Raw genomic sequence first — 23,357 nt, forward strand, 5'->3', positions numbered from 1 at the left:
GCGCATACTGGGGTAGGACCCCATCCACGAGTTTCTCTAATTCTTCTGAAGTGAAGGCAGGGGCCCTTTCCCCAGTCGCAGCAGCCATTGTCTCTTCCAGACCGAGGTCACAGCAGCACTTGCAGTATAGGTCCTCTCCTGTGGATGATCAGGTCTCGAGTGATTAAGCAGATAGAAAATGGCGGTCACGCCCGCGGCGGTGCGTACCGCGACCGCCGGCGCACTTCGTCATTGGCTCCTGAAACCCATAGGGTTCAATGTTAACCAATGCGGCTTTGCACCGCGGTCTTCGACCGCCTACCACCACGGTGTGCCACGCCAGCGCATTGACCTCACATCCCATTGTCACACTTCACAGGTCAGGCAGCCGCCATTTCAAGGGCCCACATGGCATAATTTCTACTGCGTCACACAGGCCTAGGCCTTGCATTGCCACTCATACAAGCCATTCACTGCATAGAGAATCGTGTACTGTGCAAGCTGTGGGAACGTACCTGTGGGTTGATTGACTCTGTGCTCCATGTTGTCCTTCCTAGGCACCGTCCGCTGGGACATGCGAGGAGATGGAGGAATCTTCCTGTGTACAGACCGCTGGTGGACCTGTCGACAATGGAGGAACGACATGTCCTACTGACATACAGGCTTGACCGAGCCACTATACAGGAACTGTGTGCCCAGCTGGAGCCAGACCTGATGTCACCCATCCGCCAACCCACAGGGATTCCCCCTCTAGTGCAGGTCCTGTCAGTACTCCATTTTTTGGCAAGTGGGTCATTTCAATCAACAGTGGCCATTTCATCATGGATGTCTCAGCCTATGTTTTCAAAGGTGTTGTCCAGAGTGTTGTCTGCCCTGATGAAATACATGCGGAGCTACATTGTTTTCCCTGAGGTGGGCGATTTGGCTACAGTGAAGGGTGATTTCTATGCCCTTGGACATATTCCCAACATCATTGGTGCCATTGATGGGACACATGTGGCTTTGGTTCCCCCCATAGAAAGTGAACAGGTGTACAGGAACAGAAAAAGTTATCATTCGATGAATGTCCAGGTGGTCTGTTTGGCTGACCAGTACATCTCCCATGTAAATGCCAAGTTCCCTGGGTCAGTGCATGACGCCTACATCATGCGTAATAGCAGCATCCCTTACGTGATGGAACTACTTCAGAGACACCGTGTGTGGCTAATTGGTGACTCTGGTTACCCCAACCTGTCCTGGCTACTGACCCCAGTGAGGAATCCCCGGACCAGGGCAGAGGAACGGTACAATGAGGCCCATGGGCGTACTAGGAGGGTGATCGAGCGGACCTTCGGCCTCCTGAAGGCCAGGTTTAGGTGCCTGCATATGACAGGTGGATCCCTAATGTACTCACCGAAGAAGGTGTGTCATATCATCGTGGCCTGCTGTATGCTTCACAACCTGGCTTTGCGACGCCAGGTGCCTTTCCTGCAGGAGGATGGTGGTGTTGTAGCAGCGGTGGAACCTGTGGAAAGTGAAGAGGAGGAAGACGACAGGGACGACACAGACAACAGGGACAGAGTGATACTACAGTATTTTCAATAACACACAGGTAAGAATCAACACCGGCATTTTACAATTACTTACAGTCTCCTGCCTCTCTACTGTCTGTCCTATTCCCCCAGTGTATGTTAACTGAGTTGTGACTTTCCCTTCCAATTTCAGAGATGTGGGCCCCACTGCGTGACCTCTGCTTTGTTTCCCCATGGACTACAGCTGTGTGACAGTGGTATGTTATCATCACAATGTAACTGGACATTTTGGCACCGTTATGTCTAATACATTTGTTCAAAATACAGGCAGACTCCTGATTATTTTTGTGCAATAAAACATGGTTGAAAATCGGTGATGGGTGATGGTGGGGGAATGTCCATGGCAGAGTCCAGATTTTCAGTCTCACAGGTGCATTGTCCATATGCCTGTGGAAGGATGGAGCAGGGGCAGTTTAAGGTTGGACAGGGTGACAATGTGGGACAGTGGGATGACATCAGGGGGTATCCTTTGCTGGCAGGTGTCTTGGCATCCTACTCTGTCTTCTTTCGAGATCTCAGGCCCGCTTGCAGGGTGGTTCTTCTTCTGCAGGGGGTGGGGTTCTGGTGGCCTGTTGTTGTGTGGGGGCCTCCTGTCCTCTAGCGCCGGCGGAGGTGGTAGCCTGTTCTTGGTCCATGCTAGTGACAGGGGCCCTTTGTGGTGCCACATGGTCCCGCAATGTGGTGACAATCTGGTTGAGTGCCCCGACGATGGTGCCCATTGCGGAACTGATGCTTCGGAGTTCTTCCCTGAACCCCATGTACTGTTGCTCCTGCATGACCTGGATCTCCTGGAACCTGGCCAGTACCGTCGCCATCGTCTCCTGGGAGTGGTGGTATGCTCCCATGATGGAGGTGAGGGCCTCGTGGAGAGTGGGTTCCCTGGGCCTGTCCCCCCCCTGTCGCACAGCAGCCCTCCCAGTTCCCCTGTTTCCCTGGGCCTCTGTCCCCTGGACTGTGTGCCCACTACCACTGCCCCCAGGTCCCTGTTGTTGTTGGGGTGGTGGGTTAGCCTGGGTGCCCTGTAGTGGTGGACACACCGCTGATTGACGTGTCCTGGAGACAGAGGCATGGGCCCGCTGGGTGGGAGCTGTGCTGGTGTTCCCAGAGGGGGTTAGGTCTGCTGTGGCCTGTGGCTGTGTGAGGGGAACCGACTGTCCTGAGGTCCCCGATGGGCCGGGCTGGTCATCTGGGTCCAGGGAGACAGAGCTGCTGTCATCACTGGTGGCCTCTTCTGGGGGTGGGATGGACATTTCTGGACCCTCCTGGGCGGTGTGGTGGCGTTCGGGTCCTGCAGGGGTATATAAGTATGGTTATTGCTTCAGTGTGTGCCATATCGTACAATGGGTGGTTGCCCGTGTACCCCAGGGCTGGCATTCCTGTGTGGGGGCTTTTGTGGGGGAGATGTGTATGTGCAGTGGGCATGCTTTGGTGATGGGTGTCCATGCTTTGTGGACGCATGCAGGGCTAGGTGTTGGGATGGGTGGGTTGTGATGGTGAGCCATTTGCAAGGATTTGGGGTGATGGGGGTGGGGGTGAGGGTGGGGGTATGATTTGGGATGCAGGTGGGGTGGGGGGGATGAAGTAGTGAAGATTTCACTTACCAGAGTCCATTCCTCCAGCTACTCCTGCGAGGCCTTCAGGATGCAGGATGTGCAGGACTTGCTCCTCCCATGCTGTAAATTCTGGGGGAGTAGGTGGGGGTCCGCAGCCAGTCTTCTGCACCGTAATGTTGTGCCTTGATACCATGGAACGCACCTTCCCCCGTAGGGCGTTCCACCGCTTCCTGATGTCGTCCAGATTTCGTGGATGCTGTCCCACAGCGTTGACCCTGTCCACTATTCTTTGCCATAGCTCCATCTTCCTGGCAATGGTGGTGTGCTGCACCTGTGTCCCGAAGAGCTGGGGCTCAACCCGAACTATTTCCTCCACCATGACCCGGAGTTCAGCGTCTGAAAACCGGGGTGTCTTTGGGGTGCCATGGGGTGGTGTGGATGAGGTGTGGGGTGGTGTATGTGTTGTAGAGTGTGGTGAGTGTGGTGATGTGTGTTGTTTTGTGCGTGGATATTGTGTGGGTGATGGTGTGGTTTGCCTCTGTGTGATGGTGTTCTCTATTCTGTGCTGTCTCTCTCTGGCTTTCTGTCGTTTTTTTTGGTCGTAAGGGTTTGTGGGTGATGTGGGTGTGTGTTTTATATTGTATTGGGTGTGTGGGAGTGTTGTGTGTATGTGTATCAGGTGTGTGTATTTTGAATTGTCCAATGTGGATGTGTTTTGTAAAGGTGTGTGTATTTTGACCGCGGCGGTGTGTACCGCCAATGGAATACCGCGGTTGAAAGACCGCCGCGTGGATTCGTGGGCCGGAATGGAATGGGCGTATTTCTGTTGGCGTGATGGTGGAGGTTTGGTCATCGCCAGTTTTACGCTGGCCTTTGGTGTGGCGGACTTTTGTGGATGTCGGGTTTTTGGCGGTTTGCCAGTTGAGGGTCAGAATGACCGTGGCGGTTTACCGTGACCGCAGCGGTGTAATGGCGGTCTTCTGACCGGCGGTAAGCGTCTTTTACCGCCGAGGTCAGAATGACCCCCATAATAATGGAGTGTATTCGTCTCATCATGTGCATCCAAGAGAGACATCCAAAGCCTGTTTCCTTGAGGAGACCATTACTAGTCAAACAGCCATTGTGGCCATGACAAATGTATGACACATAGGTACAATGTACAGAGGGGCAGGGACATTTGTAAGCCCCGTTGTTACCGTTTCTTCATTTGATGTGGCCCAGCTATGATCAGTTGCACCAACCATAGAGATATGAACCCATGTGCATACATTTGGCCTGCCATCCCTAAACGAAAGGTGGAACACCAAATACCAGTGTAAAATGTTAGCTGAGGGCACCTTGCACTTTTTCCCTATGTTTCCAAATCCAGATCTGACATGTATCCAAAATGATCAAGGACCGCAATAATCCCTAACATTCATAGAACTTCCGTGAACGCTTTCCTTACACACTCACCAGACACACATGAGACATATGTGTGGGCCACATTGCTATCATCAATTGACGTGAAGCCTGCACTAATTTTCTGCATCATGTAGTGTTTCTAAAGTCAGTCTAGCTGTTGCGTCAACAAAGGTCGGTAATATTTTGGAAAATCTATGCCTCACTGGCAAATGTGACCTATATAGACATGATTGGCTCCTAATTTGTGTTGCTGTCTGACACAAAGGCGGCACCAACTTACATTAAGCAAAAGTATTCAGTACGTTTGCAGAGCACTTGCTTCCTGACAGCTAGCAATTGTGGTCCTTCACATAGTCCATCAATGACCCTGTATGTTTCCAAAGCATTCCACACACTCAACAACATAGCCGGCAGATATTGTACAAATCATGTAATGTCACTACAGAGATTTTAATCGTGCACATTTACATAATTTGTACTCACCAACAGGGCCACCAATCACTATTCCCAGGTGGTCCAGCAGATCTTGCTCCCTGGAGATGAGGTCAGCCCAGCGGTGCTTCAGCTGGTGGTCATTTCTCTGGCTCCGATATACGCGCTGCAAGTGATGCAGGACTTTTCCCCACCGGATTCGACGTGCCTCGGTGTGATACCCCTGTATCACCCGTCCCCCTGCCTCAATCATAAGTGGGAGGAAATGGCACACCAGCCATATAAACCCCCCAAGCTCCTCCTCACCCATCTTGCCAAGACGTGGCCTACCCAACAACTTAGCACCGAAAAGGGAAATAGGGGATAAAGAAGAACAAAGGAGAAAAGGGGGAAAGTAGAATTACAAAAAAGTAAACTTAACAACTAAAAGAGCCCAACTATCCCCAAACTAACACTACCCACAACAGACTCCCACAAACAAAAAAGACAATACAATACTGGACAATAGTACACAATAAACACTCAGACAGTATACAACAACAATTTTAGATAACAAACTAATAAGTAATGGAGCACACAGGAGACAAAAGCACAATTTCACTGGACAAAACTCAGAACACAGCCACACAGTCTAGAAGAATCACAGACTGCAAAGTGAAAGTGAAAGTACCCCCACTGTACATAATCTGTAAACAGGATATCCTATTACATCACTTCCTGCATAAAATGGCTGCCGTTTTTCTCATTAAGCGTCATAATTTTTGACGCATACAGTATGTGCATCATTCTTTCGATGCACAGGAGTAAAAATTAGGCTGCATCCATATATTTGGAAATAGTCTTAACACATAACCAATTTTAAGGGCATAATATGTCATTTTTTGACGCTTGTGTGTCATTTTTTGACGCGTATGCGTCAAAATTTCAGGGCAGTAACTGGGTTTGGGTAATTTTGCCATTTTAATGTAATGTTAATGTAATGTTACATTTGTGACACAACTGAGATAGGCTGATTGCACCCACTTTGGTGTTGACGGTGTATGGTCACAAGTGAGACATCATACTGCTGCGGACCATGATCCGCTACTTCCTTAACAGGATTCTCACGCTTGGCTAACGCACTAGATGGCCATATGTGTGGCCTACATATATGTATTGCACAAATTGGGCATGTTTGGCATCAGGAGAGGATAGCAAGGTGATGCACATAAGTACAATACCTCAATGCCTATGGCTTAATGTGTGTGCATTGGCTACTAATGTAGTTGTCGACCCAGTGTGTGTGCATCACAAGATGCATTTTTGAAAATATGCTTGTGTGAATGTCAAGATTTTGGGTAATGTAGACACCACAAATGACAAAGCATGCACCGGATAGATGGCAGACGCTTGTTCATTTCAATGGTTCAAAAGTTGTCCATCCCATGTCCTAGAAATTTGGTAACTGCTTCCTAGGCACTTGTTGGTGAACCCACTGTGAATCTGGCGCATGTACAGACTAAGTGGGTACCATGTTATTGGCACAGATAGCCAAAGGTGACCCCCAACTGTTATATCACACCACAGTTGTGGTCATATGACTGAGCCACAACTCTCCAGTGGCAGTGGTGGACCAGAAGACGAGGCAGCACATGGCCACATATTTCCACTGATCAATTGCACAGAGGTTTCTGGTTCATGTGTGTGGTCCAATGTTGATCCTGTATATTTTTAGGGGTGTATGTTGTCACAGTTACATCCAGGTCTCATCATGAGTCAGTGGCGGCTATTCTTGCATCTACTGAGTAACCTTCGGAGATCAATGTGAGTAAAGTCGATGAGGAAATCAGAACCTACATGGGGATTGTCCCACCCTGTCACTGCAGACGTGTTATGAGACTGTCAACAGGGCACCCTTGGTGTGCTGAGTGAGATCATATCTCAGGAGTCATGTTCCATCAGGTGTCATTACAACATTTGTACACAGGTTGGCCTGTAAAGTTCCCACTGCATCTGGGAACATCATAGCCTCTGTGTTGATTAATCTTGCAGCTATTCACCACGCACAGCCCATCAATATGTTGTGAGCAATGTGATTCAGCGTGTGAACTGTCAGGGTCCTAAAATGTGCAGACTTTTCATGCACATTATCAGAGGTAGCTGGTTCTGCTGGAGGCACCATACCCAATCCCTGCATACGGCCGTGGTACACTGTCACACTTTGTCGTTCATGTATACATGAGACCCAGACAAGGGATAGGCCATGATTTTGGTATTCAAAGACAATTTTACTAATATGGCACAATTAAAAAGCAGATGATGCTATACAATGTATTTGGGTATGCATTGAGAAAGCACATGACAAAATACCCCCTGAGGAATGTGAGGTTTGGTAACGCAAGTGTGGTACATATGTAGCCACAAGGAACCTTTAGGGTAACGCACAGACAGGTGCGAGTCAGGCTGACAGGATGCATGGTCAATCAGGATCCAGCAATTTCACAAGGTACAAACTCAGTGGTCTGACTAAGACTGGTCGGAGGAAGAACAAGACAGTTGACATGGAAAACGGTGTTTGTCCTGTGTTTTTGAAGGTGACACATAAACCCAAGGGCTGTGTTACACGGCTTAAATACTAGCAATGCATAACAGTGTATTTGACAAAATGGCAACTTCTATGCTGCTCCAATCATCTGCAGGGGCAGTGCATGTTCAAATGGGTGGTGTGCATGGAGGTGATCACAGGTGTGTGCTGCATCAGTTTCTCACAAGTCCTGTAGGTGAGATTCGAGTTCAAATGGCCAACAGCACCTTTCACACGGGAAGCAATCTACAGGTGATAACAGGGCTTAGAAACTACAAGCCAGTGTATTGATTGACCTGACGTCCATGCAGTCAGATGTACTATGACAATGGCATAAAATAGGAAAGTGTGTAGCACACTGGATTACTATTGTTAGTCTGTGTGTGTAGAGGAGGGAATATCGGGGTACACATATTACCATTCCAGGGACCTCTTCAGACAGGTGGGTTGAGACCTGGAGCATGGGTGTGTCAGGAGTTAGGAAATGGGCTGACATGTACATGGAATGTCATGTGCGCAATGCTTGTCATAGGTATGGCACTTGTGCTGTCTATGTTCTGCTTCTAGGGAACTCTAGTCACAGATAGTCCTTGCAAAAATAGGTGCTGTACGACCTACTGCTGTCAAGGGTCTGGTCATACATTCCTGTTACCAATGCAATTGCACATCCACTGCCTCATGTATGAGTTTTTTTTTTCCCTTATTGACTGATGGTGTCCTAGTTGTGTGCCATATGCTGCGATGAACCATGTTGCCAACATGTATGTGTGAAATAGGTGTGGTCCTCTGCTATTGCCCTTCAAAGGTGAAATGTACAGGATATATGTCATTTACAGTGTGTGTGTGTATGTGACTGTTGTATGATACGCATCACAATTGCTCAGGAAATTTCTGTGTCCTGATCGGTATATCAGCAATGCTCCATGAGGCTACACTCTTATTCTGATAGTTAGATATAAAGGTGAGCACAAATGATTAGCCATACCATGATATGGTGATTATTATCAGTGTTTATTTACATTAGTTAATACGGTGGTGTTGGTGAGTTGTTTTAAAAGAAATTGTTCACAATATGTTGGTGCCTACACAATCCAGCAGCTGTGTTTTGTTGTTCCCCCTCATTTTGCAGGCCAGCATCCTCCTCTTCCTCCTCTTTAGGCATGTGTGGCTCTGGTTCTAAGAGGGGAATGCAAATGTTGTCCTTCGTATGCAAATGTTGTGCAGGATGGCACATGTTAGAATGATCTTACAGACCATTTCTGGGGAAAATAGGAGGCTGCCACCAGTGATGTTGAGGCACCTGAATCTTGACTTGAGGATGCCGAAGGTCCTCTCCACTATGCTGCATGTCCTCCTATGTGCGTCATTGTAGGCACGCTTTGCTGCAGTGCTTGGGTTGCCAAATGGTGTCATAGTCCATGGCTGGATCCCATATAGAGAGGTAAGCACCTATCAGGAGGGGTCTCTGACGTCACCTGCTGGCACTGGCCACTCAGAGCTGTCCATTGTGCCCCAACACCTCTGTATCCAAGATGGCAGAGGTCTGGGACACACTGGAGGAGCTTTGGGCACCTCCTCTGGGAGGTGCTAGTCAGGGGAGTGGTCACTCCCCTTTCCTTTGTCCAGTTTCACGCCAGAGCAGGGATGGGGGATACTTGAACCGGTGTAGACTGGCTTATGCAGAGATGGGCACCATCTGTGCCCATCAAAGCATTTCCAGAGGCTGGGGGAGGCTACTCCTCCCCAGCCCTTCACACTTATTTCCAAAGCAAGAGGGTGTAACACCCTCTCTCAGAGGAAATCCTTTGTTCTGCCTTCCTGGGACCAGGCTGCCCAGGCCCCAGTGGGGCAGAAACCTGTCTGAGGGGTTGGCAGCAGCTGCAGTGGAGACCCCGGAAAGGCAGTTTGGCAGTACCCGGGTTCTGTGCTAGAGACCCGGGGGATTATGGAATTGTCCCCCCAATACCAGAATGTTATTGGGGTGACAATTCCATGATCTTAGACATGTTACATGGCCATGTTCGGAGTTACCATTGTGATGCTATACATAGGTAGTGACCTATGTATAGTGTAAGCGTGTAATGGTGTCCCCCCACTCACAAAGTCCGGGGAATTTGCCCTGAACGTTGTGGGGGCACCTTGGCTAGTGCCAGGGTGCCCACACACTAAGTAACTTGGCACCCAACCTTCACTAAGTGAAGGTTAGACATATAGGTGACTTATAAGTTACTTATGTGCAGTGGTAAATGGCTGTGAAATAACGTGGACGTTATTTCATGCAGGCTGCAGTGGCAGGCCTGTGTAAGAATTGTCAGAGCTCCCTATGGGTGGCAAAAGAAATGCTGCAGCCCATAGGGATCTCCTGAAACCCCAATACCCTGGGTACCTCAGTACCATATACAAGGGAATTATATGGGTGTACGAGTATGCCAATGTGAATTGGTAAATTTAGTCACTATCCTGTTAGTGACAAATTTGGAAAGCAGAGAGAGCATAACCACTGAGGTTCTGGTTAGCAGAGCCTCAGTGAGACAGTTAGGCATCACACAGGGAACACATACAGGGCACATACTTATGAGCACTGGGGCCCTGCCTGGCAGGGTCCCAGTGACACTTGGAATAAAACAACATACATACAGTGAAATATGGGGGTAACATGCCAGGCAAGATGGTACTTTCCTACACTTATCACTATTGGTTGCCTGGACTCAATATAGGGTGACACAGCATAGGTGTACAGCATAAACTGAGCCAGCCTTCTAAATATGCCAATCGAACTATGTTGAGGGGCGTGTGCACAAGCACTTTAGGACTGGTTAGCAGTAGTAAAGTGCATAGAGTCCTAATGCCAACAGAATAAAAATTCGGCAAAAATGGGAGGCAAGTAGGCAGTAAGTTTGAAGGAAGACCACACTAAGGCTGGCAGGTCTAACAATGACTTCTGTGTAGTTAAAATGGCCAGCCTCTTGTAACCAGAACATGGACTCTGCAACTGTGAGTCGTACCCTTCCAAGTTATTCCAACCCAGTCCAAGACCCTTGGAAGTGGCCTGAGGTGCTCTGCCAGCCTACCTGTGAATCCAGCAGAACTCACGTATCACCTCTACTGCACAATGCAACCCCGGGCTGCACTGTTGCATCACTTCTCTTGCGAGGATTCTTCCTGTGCAAAGGACTCTACATTGATCTCACAGCCTGTAGCCTCATCAGAACCGCCACTGTGCAACACATCCTCGATTCAGGCCCTCGTATCGCAAGCCTCTCTTCGACGGCAGCCTCAATGACTATGCAGGACTTTGCATCGCAAGCCACTCAGTTTCTTCAGAAACAAACAGTTTTCAACGCATCCTCGACCTAGGACTTCACATTGAAAGCTTCCCTTGTCAATGGCCTCCTTGAGAATGATTCAGGATTTCGCATCACAGTCTCCCTAGATCTGATGCTGAGCAACGCATCTCTGACCCAGACATCGCCTCGACTGTGCAACGCATCCTCGACGCAAGGCCTCTCAGCGCTCTGTATCCTGGATTTAGGGTAGTCTTGTTCTGCTGGCCTACCTGGGTCCATGCAGCCGGCCCGTGCTCCATCCCCATTGGCCTGAACTTGATATTTTGCCCCAGTCTGATTGTATTTTGGTTGTTTTGGTCAAGTTTTATTTATTTAAATGTACTCTATTGTTAAATCAGGTGTGGGATCCTTTTTGTGGCATGTTTTCTCTGTGTTGCTGTTTGAAGTACTGCATAAATACTTTACACATCGCCTCTGAGTTAAGCCTGACTGCTCTGTGCCAAGCTACCAGAGGGATGAGCGCAGGTTAATTTGGGGTTTCAGCCTGACAAGGATTATGATTACTACTTGAGGAGAGTTTCACACCCAACAACCAGTAACACAATTTCCTTCACCTGGCAAAAGGTTTATTTTGCTACGTTGAGTTTAAAACTGCAATGCAGACTGCAATGGCAGGCCTCAGACAAGTGCTATTTAGTGGGTGGCACAATGTGTGCTGCAGGCTCATCATTAGCATTCGATTTACAGGTCCTGGGTACATGTAGTACCATATAATAGGGACTTGGAAATAAATTAAGTGTATCAATCAAGGGTAAGCCAATTGTGTCATCTTTTAGTGAGAAAGCACAAGCATTTTAACACTGGTTAGCAATGATAAAGTGCACAGACTCCTAATGCCAACAAAAACGAATCAAGAAAACATGAGGGGTGAAAAAGTTGGGAGTGACCCTGAGGAGAGGGCCAGGTCCCCTGATTGAGAGAAGACTTCAGTAAAGTGATTAGTAAGCTACGGATAACTACTTCATCAATGCAGGAGGGCGAGGGTCTAACAAAGAACCAGATTTCATTCTTAAGACCAGTTCCTTTACAGTCTCAATGTCAACTGGATAAAATTTTGATAGTAATGTAACATAGGGTAATCAAGCTTTGGTGCCGCATGAAAAAACGTCACATTCAACCCCACTTCTAATGCCATTTATTTTTATTAAGAAAAAAAGTGTTCAGTTGATTGCAGAGCACCTTAGGAGGAGCTTGTCACTCCATAAGTACTAAAGAGATAAACTATTAATTTTGGGCAGATTTTTGTTTCGAAATCAACACATATGCATGTATGCATTTTAAGAATGACAGATGCATCTTTCTGAGTCATTATTAGGTCACACTTATTATTACAAAGATCGTCTCAACAAACGTCTTAAGCCACAGAGCAGTCTAGGTAAAACACAATTCTGGCATACAAAAATACATACCTGCATGTTACGCACTTTGCTTTGTGACAGGCATAGTAACCTTTAATGCTGTATTTTTTTTATTGTTTTATTGTGTATTTAACAAGAAAAACACAAACAATACACAATAATGCATTTGGGTCACAGTTCGGTATACATTGCAACATACTTATGGATGGGTAAACAGCGTGCAGGGTGTCATGCGCTTTACTGGTAGTGTTGGGACAGGACCTGGTGAGCAATTTATGCTATTTTACTAAATGAAACCTGTAACTAGACTGTACACAAACCTCTTCTGTAAGTGCATTGACCTCCATAGTTATCTTACAGCTGTTATACCTTGGAATTTGCTTGTACATAATGATCTCCAAGTGCCTTGTTGGGAGGTCATTTAAAATGCAGACTGCTTGAGGCCAAAAAAGTAACCAAAAACACATTTACTATATTATAAAGCATTTAAATAGTACCAAAACAGTTGAAGAAGAATTTAACCCCACACTCAAGAAATCTGACAACTGTTTATAAAAATAGACTCTATTTTATAAGATTTTGACACTAGAACGAAAAAGATCCATCGGAGTGTTCCGGAGTATGGATTTTACGAGTAATAATAATAAATCAAAACATTTTCACTCAATTTTGAAAAAGGCTTTTCAAATTCAACAAATTTGACACTTAGGGACTTTTTCAAGGAAACATTAAGTTAGTGTCAATGTGGTCGGTTGGAAGTACTTGGGGCACCAATTCTGGCAAGGGGGACCCGCAAGGTTCTTAGAAAGAGTTACCTCCACAGCAGGAGCAGTCCTTAAGCAGTTCAGGCACTTTAGCTGTTTTGCAAAGGATTCCTATGGAGTGGTCCTTATGTAAGGGATGAAGGATGGTGAAAATGTTTTTAAGGATGCTGTGGATGCAAAATGGTTGGCGGGGCTCTTACGGTGGGGATTCCTTGGTCCACAAAGATGTGGGGGGGGTTCTTGGGTGCAGGGTCAGTGTCTCATGAAGTCTTCTCCAGTCTGGCCGAAGTCCAGTCGAGGTCACCGACCAATCCTTCCTGAGTCAATAACTCACCTTCTGGAGGACCCAGACTCTCTCTGATAGCATTCTCGGGCTCAGAGAACTCAAGTGCAACTCTGTGTGTCAGGTATTGGTCCTTGGTGCTGCACGGCAGCAGAGGTAGTGGCTTGAACACTTTGGGCTACCCACTCGGCCCAGCAGGCTTCTTTATCTGTTGTGTCCCTGTGCTGTGAATAGAGGCCAGTCAGCTGGCCCTTGGAGATCTCTTGGTTTGACTGGGCTCTGGAGACAGCTTCCCCTTGAGCAGGACCCTGCAGGCAAAGTTCCTTCCTTCGCTAGCCAGCAGGTGCAGTCTTTGATGATACAGTCTCTCTTTGCTGGTACCTTAGTAAAGCAGGGCAGTCCTCCTTTAGTCCTTCTTCCAAGTGGGTTGAGATATGAGGTCTGGATGCCAGGGGTACCCCTCATATGCTTGGAACATGCCCTCGGGTAGGATGCAGTTGGTAGTCCATGGAACCAGGTTCCCTCTCACCTGGTGACCTCTTCAGGAGGGCAAAAAGCTTTCTTATGGAAGAGGTTCCATATGTACCTGGAAAGGTACAGGAGTTATAAAGGCAACAAAGTGTCATATTTATAAAAGCTGCACACTGCCAAAAGGTACATTAATTTTGACTTGAGATACAAGTTGGGCTTAATGTAACGAGTTGCTTGATACCTTAGAGTGCCCAATTTGGTCACATCATTCAGGTGTTAGCACAGCTGAGGGGTTAGTGTGTAGTCCTGTACTCACCACTTAGGCGACCAAGTGTTTTCACAGTAAAAACTATGTTTTTGCAAATTTACTGTAACGACGTGTAAACTATATGTCCTGTCTGTGTCTTATGTTGCACCCTGCCTTAGAACTAGGTAGGCCTGCCAGAGGGGAGACTAACACAGATGTACGGGGGAAGTAGTGGCTTTGTCATTGCTTTTCATGTCAAAGTTGGGCTAGCAATGCACAACTGCTCAGCCAGTCTGCGGTGGCAGACCGGGGGATTTATTTTAATTGGGTGACCTCCAGCGTGGCACAACCAGTGCTGCAAATCCTGGGTTACTCCTCTAAATTACATGCCCTGGGTATGTTAAATAGCAACCTCTACTCCCCTTATCTCTGCCCCTTGTGGCTCCAGCATTGTGTTCAAGATCCCCAGATCCATTCATGGTGTGTTGCTCCAGCCCAGTTTTTTTCTTTGAATTCTCTGATTTGTAGTCCTCGTTTGTAATGGAACCTCAAATCCATAACAAACTGGGCATTCATATGGCTTTTGCATGTAACCCTCTGCTCTACCCAGGATGTGGTGTTACGGCCAGAGCTGTCAACTTTGGAACTGGGTAACTAGGTTCAAGTTTCTTTTTTAAAAAAATATAGATATATTTATCATTTTAAAAATATCAATGAACAAACATGTAGCAATGCAGTTTAAACATGGACACTGTATTACATATAAGTGGTAGAACGTCAGTATAAATCATATATAATGTCATTGTTTGCAGTCAAAGGACAGTACTGAAACAGACAGATTGACATGAGTGCAATGAATTCACCATGAGCTGACATCATTAGATGTCTGTGACGTGGGAGGAGAAATGGTTAATGTAGACAAGAAGTCCCTCAGCGGTTGCCAAATGTTTCTAGGTTTAGACATCACAAGCTGCAGTGAGGCGTATAGTTCGCTATTAGTGTTTCAATACGTGAGACTGGCTAACAAGTAATGAACGCAAGGTGCATGTTTGGACCTCCATCAAAGTGCAACCTCCTGCTTAGTCAGCAGGAGCAATATCACAGTGAGGCGTCTTATGGGCTTTGGTAAGTCACCTGTGTAGTCGAGAAGGGCAGAGAGTGGGTCAGGTCACAGAGGCCTAACAATAGCCGACAATCGTCATCCTCTGGGTCTCAGGTGCCTTCTCCTGCACGAGTGTAAGGAGCCTCTGCAGGAGCTTCAAAGCCGCGTGGCCATGTCGGTCGGTGGCTTGGCCACACCAACCAGGTTCAAGTTTAAATGTCTGCTCAACATTCTGTGATTCCAGGCAAATCACTGAACCTCCCCATGCCCAAAAACATGTGACCTTGTGTAATGTAAATGGAGCCGATATAAAGCACTTCAATGCCTTAGGGTCGAGTTTGTGCTGTATAAAAACTGCAGAAAAATGCACAAAGAGGTAAAAACAAAGTCCTAACATAAAAAGGAGGCATACATACTTATTTAGTGGCTGATTTTTACAAAGTGAAGTGAGAAAGCCTGGATAAATTGCAGCTTCTTTGCTTAAATTGTGTGATTTTAGGCATATATTTAATTTGACAAAAACTCAATTTTCTTCTTAATTGCATATTAAAGCACGTACAAATATTTGGGTTAGGAATAGCAGCTGTACAAAAACCTGCTCTGTTTGATTGAATAGACCATAATGTTGCTTAATGATGATCTGGGATGCATACAGGGTCCATATTACAGCATGGCAGCAGTCATGCCTCATAGTTCACTAATGAACTGTCACCAGTGTGGGGGAAGGCATGGTTCTACATCTATGTTTAAAAACTATAGCTTTTAATTAGTATTTCTCAGTGCAGCTCACAAATGTGACCTATTAATGTCAGAAGTTCCATGTGTTAATAAAATTATAATTTCAATTTACTTTGAATTTTGATCAATCAGACTCTATCATATTTTACACAGTGCTTGTTCGTATGATTGACATGAGAAACGTTTTCAGGACTTGGCTTGTGCACGGGCTCTAAGAGCCAGGCAAGACACTTGGCTCAACTCTCCCTGTTAATTTGTTGGCTCGATCACCTCTGGGTTGAATAGCGAGTCAGAGAGGTGTCATATGAGATACCACTGCTGGCAGAGGCACCAGTCTGCATGCAAATAAAGACGGCTTTTGCTGCTTCTGTACACGTCGTATCTCTAAAGCTTTGAATAGGTCTTATTATTTTAAAAAGCAAAATGTTTTTTTTTTGTTTTCCGCTCATGCGCTCTCTCTTGTTCTATGGGGTTCCCTCTCTTTTCTCTTCGCCTCGTGTTCATTTTGTTTCATTTCCTTAAACTAATCTTTTCGTTTAGTATTTGAGATCTCCGATTGTTTTTCTCCTTTCTTTTACATGTAATTGATATCTTGAGACTGTTCGGTGCAAATAGTCAAAGGTCACAGTAGGATTAACATATGGAACAATCAAGCACTTCAACCCTTTTGAGTGTCTCGGTGAGCAGACCAATGCGTGCATTTTCTTGCAGCTCCTTAGCTCGGAGCGCAGCTGCTTCGCCCTGCTGAAGCCGAGGTTCGATTCTCCGTCGGTGGGCGGGGCCGTTGTAGGAGCTGTCCAATAGGCAAGACTGCCGAAGAGTGAGAGTTAAACGAGCCTGACGCTATACCAGACATTACACAGGACCGCGAGTGGTGGCTACGGGAAGCTTGAAAGCGAACTAGGTAGAACCTTTTCGAGCCCCTACTAATCCAACGCAAGGCACAGGTAATGGGAATCCTACGCACTGTCGCTTTAACGCCCAATACTGATAGATGTGTTGTCAAAAGGACAGTAAAAAAGTACATAAAACCCATTTTGTGGCCGACTGAAGGAAAAGGACTGAGGAAAACTCGCGTGGTGATGCTTGGGTCCTAACCATACAGAGGCGCAATGTAGTCCGAGACCTCATATCTCATGTCCCCGTCAGCTTCCAGTCTCAAGCTTGACGCGTGTCGCCCTGCTTTCTTTTGTTGGCTCCATCTAGAGGTCGAAATGGGCGGGGTCTGAGGGGCACGCCGTGCCTGTACTTTATTTGTTTGACAAAAAGTTACCCTACGTTATATTAAAATAGGGAACTGTCCGGGAGTAGTTATTTCCGACATTTGAGGTGCCGAAGCTTAAGTGGAATACTGTGGCATACTCTCTCCCCAGTATTGTGCTGTGAAGCCAGGGAGGGCCAGCTAGCTAAACAAGTTTTCTTGCCATGATGTCTGTTACCTGAAGGGGATGAAAATATGCACATTTAAAAAAATATATATTTTTATTGCATTTTCACTTTAGATCTATTTCCAGCGTTTGGCAAATACAGTATCAAAATATGCTAGATCTATTGCACTATTAGTACACAATTTAACACTTTAACCACAACAACTTAACTGAGGTCACAATCGCTCATTTAATAAGGAGTACAGGTGCGGTTTCTAAACACTCGCTTTGCCATGAATGAATTGTAAACAGATAAGCCCCGGACTGGGTATATTCATTTATGGGTCTAGTGTTTATGTGCTGTGCAGGGGAAGATCCGGATCGAACGGAGTGTGTGGAGTCTTGTCTGTGTGGCTTTTATGTCTGTGTAGAATGCTAGTTCCTCTTTGAGCAATCGCTGTAGATCGCCCCAAGTGGCATAGACGGCCGCGGGGGGCGCCGGTCTGTCAAGTGATTGGAGTCAGCGGAACCCCGTGTTGGGTGGGGGGGCAACCCCGACAGGCGGTCGGACTGCCTTAGAGTTATCATGTACGCTAGTTCATGGTGGTTTCTCGTCGCTTTTGGCCTCTAGTCTATCAGAGTCTCCCACACCTCCCTGCCTGCCTGTCGGTGGAGCCCCCCTGTTAAGTTCCGCAGCACCATCAGCTCTGCACTGGCCCATCTCAGTATCGTGTTGTGCCAGGTTATCAGATACTATCCAGATACTATCCAGTTCATTGCTATCAATCTTTTGTACATTACATAGGCTAGGTCTATAAACTTGTGTAGATGCTTATGTTTTTTGTCTCTCTGTCTCAGACCTAGCAGGCAGGATTTAGGGTCTGCTGTAAGTGCCAACCCCATCAGTTCCGATACCTTCTCCACTATTGCCCTCCATTGCACACGCACCTGGGCGCAGTCCCATACCATGTGGTAGAAATGTGCCAGCGGTGCTCGGCACCTTGGGCAGACTGGGTCCAAGCTGGGGAGCATTCGTTTAATCCTGGCTGGTGAGAGGTACGTTTGATGCATGTAGTTAAATTGCGTATATCGAAACCTAGGGTTTCTCGAGCCCCCCGTGTATAAAGCAGAGCGTGTGGCCATTCTTCCCGCGAGATCGGGAGTGGGAGCACATCGTTCCACCTAGTTAGTGCCTTTTCCAAATTGGATACAGAGTGCTTATTCAGTGCTTTGTATAGGTTCGATACTATCTTCAGCTGGCTGTCATATTGTAACACATGGTGCAGTGCTGAGGAAGTCGTAGGTTCTTGGTTCCCTGTCCCCCACATCTCCTTAATAGAGTGGCATATGGCGTGGTATGTCATAAATTGCCCAGGATTTACTGAGGTGAGGTCATGTATCGCTTCAAAAGACATTAATTTCCCTTCTTCAAAGCAGTCGCCTATCGTCTCTATTCCCGCCTCCGCCCACACCACCAACGAGCGTTTTCTTTCTCCCCCCCTCCCAACCGGGGAGTACACCCAGCTGCACGAGATGCGAGTATGGGAGCGCGCCACAACCATTTTGGATGTATCTCTTCCAACATGCATGCGCCACCAGAATTAGTGGTTTGTCTGCCGCCCCCCCCAGAGCCCTGGATGCCAGCCAGGCGACCAAGGGCGTGCCACTCAGTTTCGCTAGCGCCCAAGCCTACTCTGCCAGTGCGGGTCTGTGAATCCAGCTTATTATCCACTGGAGCTGTGCAGCCGCGTAATAGCGCTCAAAATTAGGGGCTCCCATGCCGCCCTCAGTCACCGGGCGCTGCAGTGTGGCGAGTGCGACATGCGCTCTACCTCCCGCCCATATGAGTTGCAGCAATGCTCCATTCAGTTTGCGGAAGAAGCTCTTGGGGATCAGGAGCGGCAACGCCGCGAAGTAGTAAAGAAGCCTAGGTAGTATCAGCATGTTTGCTATCGCCACTCTGCCCATTGGTGACAGTGGTAGTTTACCCCAGAAACGTAGTGACCCTTTGATGGAGGCTAGCGCTCTCCCCAAGTTTCCGTCCCTGAGTTCCTCTGGTTTGTGGTACATTTGGACCCCCAGGTATTTAAATGAATCAAAGTACTATCTTAAGTGCCCTGTCGAGGCCGTTGCCCTATTTGACAGTGTCCGTGCAATCAGGGGGAAAACACATGATTTTTCCCAGTTCACTACCAGCCCGGACATTGTTCCAAATACAGACAGGAGTGTAATTACTGGTGGGATTGTCTCGCGTCCTCTGCGTAGATATATTACGGCATCATCTGCATACAGGGATATTATGTGCTTCACCCCGTTCCTGAGTATGCCCCAACCGTCCTCCATCGACCTCAGGCGGGTAGCTAGAGGTTCCATTGCTATAGCAAATAATAAGGGGGACATGGGGCATGCCTGTCTAGTACCTCTAGCGATCGGGATGTTGTCGGATACCGTTCTGCCGTGTGCCTGTGGCTTGGAGTACAGTGTTTGTACCCATTGTATATATTTGGGGCCAATTCCCATTTTCCGCATAGTGACAAATAAAAAATCCCAACCCAGCGTGTCAAATGCCTTTTTGATGTCCAGTGATAACACCATTTCCTCATGTGCCCCCGGTGGAGTACTTCCCATCACTCCCATTCGTCTACAGATGTTCAGGAAGGTATTACGTTTGGGGATGAAGCCATTTTGGTCTTCATGTATCAAAGTGTAAATGACAGGTGCAACCTGTTAGCCAATATTTTGCCTAGAATTTTACAGTCAGTATTTAAGAGTGATAGTGGCCTGTATGATTTAACATCTGTGGGGTCCCGCCCCTGCTTGGGCAGGACCACTATCATGGCTTTTCTTTGTGTGGGGGCAATACCTTGTGGTTCCAGGCCTCTTCGTATACTTTCAGCAGGTGAGGCTTCAAGTGGTTCAAGTATTTCGCGTAGTATTCTAGTGGGAGACCATCTATTCCCGGTGCCTTGTTTCTAGGCATCTGTGTTAGTGCTGCTTCTAGTTCCGCTATACTCAGTTGGGCCTCCAACTTTTCAATATCTTCCTGCGATAATTGTGCTAATTGAGAGCCTGCAAGAAAAGTTGTGAGCTGCGCGGGTGTACAGGCCGCTTATTTGGCGTAAAGGTTCGTATAATATTCCCTGAACGCCCCGTTTATATCGGTCTGCGTGGAGGCTAACTCACCATTATCTAATTTTATGGCCCCTATTGGAGCCTGCTGCCGAACCCCCTTTAGGAGCCAAGCCAGCAGTCTGCCAGACCTGTCTCCCTCCGATTGCTGTCGCATCAGGTGATATTTATAGTCGTACTTGCAGAGGCAGGAGTCTGCTTCTTTGTATTTTGTGCGTGCCTCTTTTAATGCGGTGTAAGGTGTCTCTTCCCCAGCTACCGCTATTTCAAGTGCTCTCAGTTCCTTCTTTAATTTGCTAATCTCCATGTGTAGGATGCGCCTAACCCCCCAGGAGGACGACATGCAATATCCTCTGACTACCACCTTGTGTGCTTCCCATTCTGCCGCCCTTGAATTCGCGGATTCTGAGTTAATTTCCCAGTACTGCTTCAGCACCGTATTCAGTCCCTCTGCATATGCCTGATCTTGGAGTGCTTCTGGTTGTAACCGCCATGTAAGGATTGCCGGTGAGATCCCCCCCCCCCCATCCTAGGGTCCTTTTGAGCGGGGAGTGGTCGGACAGTGTCTTAGCTAAGTATTCTGTCCCCCTCGTCAGTGCGCATATATCGACAGTGCCCCAGATTATATCTATTCTTGTGTGTACCTTATGGGGCACAGAGTAAAATGAGTATTCTCTCTGTCTTGGGTGGTGCATGCGCCATAGATCATAAATTCTCATGTCGTCCGCCCATTTCTGTAGTGGGTTCTTGGCACTTCTACTTGTTGTTCCTTTCTTGGGAGGGGTTGATCTGTCCAACGCTGCATTAGGTAAGCAGTTAAAGTCGCCCCCCCCATATAGCCGGTGCTGCAGGACTAACTAGTAGTGCCGGGGTGAGTGTCTCTAAAAATCTTGCCTGCGCATTGTTGGGGGCGTATATCCCTATGATCGTTAGTTGTCTCCCGTCTAGTTGCCCTTCCACTATTACATACCTGCCCCCTAGATCTAGTTTGTACGAGGTTCGGACAAACGGGACGCCATTTGCTATCCATATCAGTAACCCCCTGGCGAACGCTGAGTATGTTGTGCCTGTTATCTGTCCGCCCCATTTCGCCTGAATATCTTGTAACTCAGTTTCCAGTAAGTGTGTTTCTTGTAGGATAGCTATGTGGACCTTCTGGCGTTTGAGACGTGAGTGCACTTGCGTTCTCTTGCCCGGTGCGGCCATTCCCCTCACATTCCACGTAACTATCTCGTAGTGTTGTGCATGTGCGTTGGTGTGTTGAGCCATGCGTTATTGTGTAATGTCGCACTCATGTGTCCCCTCAGGGTTACGATTTCCTTCTGGTTGCCTCCCCATTTTACCTGGCATATATTTAAGGCTGGCATACGCAATAGTGTACCCTGTTGGCTGAGTTGACCTCTTCTAAACCCCCTAACTCCCAGTTCCCCACCCCCCCTTTTAACTATTTCCCCTGTCCAACTACTAACATACATAATAAAGAAAGAGAAAAAGCCCCACTCTTTGCTGCTTGGTGGGGTCGGTATCCATTCGGATACTTGTGGGGGGCCTTCCTCGGGGTCAGATGTGCCACCTGTGTGGAGCTCACATCCTTTCTCAGACCTAATCTGTGAGTGTGCACGTGTATGGATGTGGGCACCCCCGGTAGATCATCCCATTTATTTGTCCCCCCTGCCACTGCATGTTAAGCGGTAGTCACAGCAGTCGAGGGTTAATCGTCCAAAAGATACTCTTTAGAGCCAAAACGGCTGGTGGCACGGTTCCTGTTGCAACCGCTTCTGTAATCCAGACTCTTGCTGCCCTGTTCTGGTTCTGGTAGCCTCTTTTTTATTGCAGTACACAGTTCACAGTTAGTCTGCAGTTCTTGGGGTAACCTCTGGGCCCTTGAGCGTCTCTGTGATTGTTGATTCTGAGCTGGCCGACTCCGAGTCTGAGCCCGACAGGGGGGCCGTCCTGAGTGTCTCGAAGGAGTTCTGCATGAGTATCAGGGTTTCTTTTAATACTTTTGCTCTTTCCTCCGCTGCCTTTCTCTCTGTGGGCTGGCCCCTAGGGCGTCTCTTGCTGCGTTTCTTTGATGTGAAGGTCGACCATTCCTCCTCTTCATTTACTCCTTCATTAGGCTGCGCTATACCTTTAGCATGCATCCAGGTCCAGGCATCTTCAGGGGAGGTGAACATATGAGTGCGTTCCTCTAAATTCACCCTCAGTTTAGCTGGGAAAAGGAGGGCATACTTGATATTATGTTCCCGAAGTCGTTGTTTGATTTTTACGAAGGAGTTCCGCTGTTTCTGTACTTCTTGAGTGAAGTCTGGATAAGCATGGACCACTGAGCCTTCGTATTGAAATGGGCCTTTGCTGCGGAACCGCTGCAATATCAGGTCCCGGTCCCTAATTTCAGGAGTCTCACTATCAGTGATCTAGGTGGCTGGCCCGGGAGTGGCAGTCTTCCCGGGATTCTATGCGCATGTTCTACTGAGAAGAACTTAGAGGGGGAGCCGCTCAGTACCTCCTTGATTAGCCACTGTTCTGTTGTTAGTTCCGGGTTCATATGCACATTTGGTTAATCTGCAATGTAAATGCTGCTTGGAACCATAGGTGTTAGATTTAATTGATGGAGTCACCTAGAATGTTTTTTAAAAACATTTTAGGGAGATATTGTAAGGCGACGTTGTGTTGTCGAGGGTGTGCGTGTAATGGACTGCTCTAAAAAATTTTTGCACTGGGCACAGTCTGTATATTACGCAGATCTATATTTCTGGAAACACGTTTAAAAAAAAAAATCTGAAACCTAAATCTTATTGTGCACTTTCTGGTAGTCTGTCTCATGCCGTTTGTAATGAGTTCCATAGTCATAGTGCTTTCTGTTACAGATTGGGAATTGGTAACACTCAAAATACATTAAAAAGTCAGTATTTCTCACTGCACCAACCAGAATTCAATTCTGTGGCACTCTGCTTACACACAGATACCTGCAGTGATCACATTAACCAATAGAGGTTTCACAGTGCAAAAAAATGCATTTTTCACTGATTAATGTAACTTGTATTCA

General features: G+C 47.3%; 1 protein-coding gene across 3 annotated transcripts in view; it reads left to right on the top strand.

Annotated features, from left to right (window-relative positions):
• Positions 1–16,567: 16,567 nt before the first annotated feature.
• MTERF4 (mitochondrial transcription termination factor 4) overlaps positions 16,568–23,357 on the top strand; it is a 233,187-nt gene continuing 226,397 nt past the window's right edge. For 2 of the 3 annotated variants that reach the window (XM_069213661.1, XM_069213660.1), the window contains exon 1: positions 16,592–16,759. The gene's annotated coding sequence lies outside the window, so the exon portion shown is untranslated. Of the gene's footprint in view, positions 16,760–23,357 lie in introns of all 3 variants that reach the window. The other variant, XM_069213659.1, reaches the window with a different exon arrangement.

Source organism: Pleurodeles waltl, chromosome 11 (genome assembly GCF_031143425.1).
Source record: "Pleurodeles waltl isolate 20211129_DDA chromosome 11, aPleWal1.hap1.20221129, whole genome shotgun sequence".
Taxonomy (NCBI): domain Eukaryota; kingdom Metazoa; phylum Chordata; class Amphibia; order Caudata; family Salamandridae; genus Pleurodeles; species Pleurodeles waltl.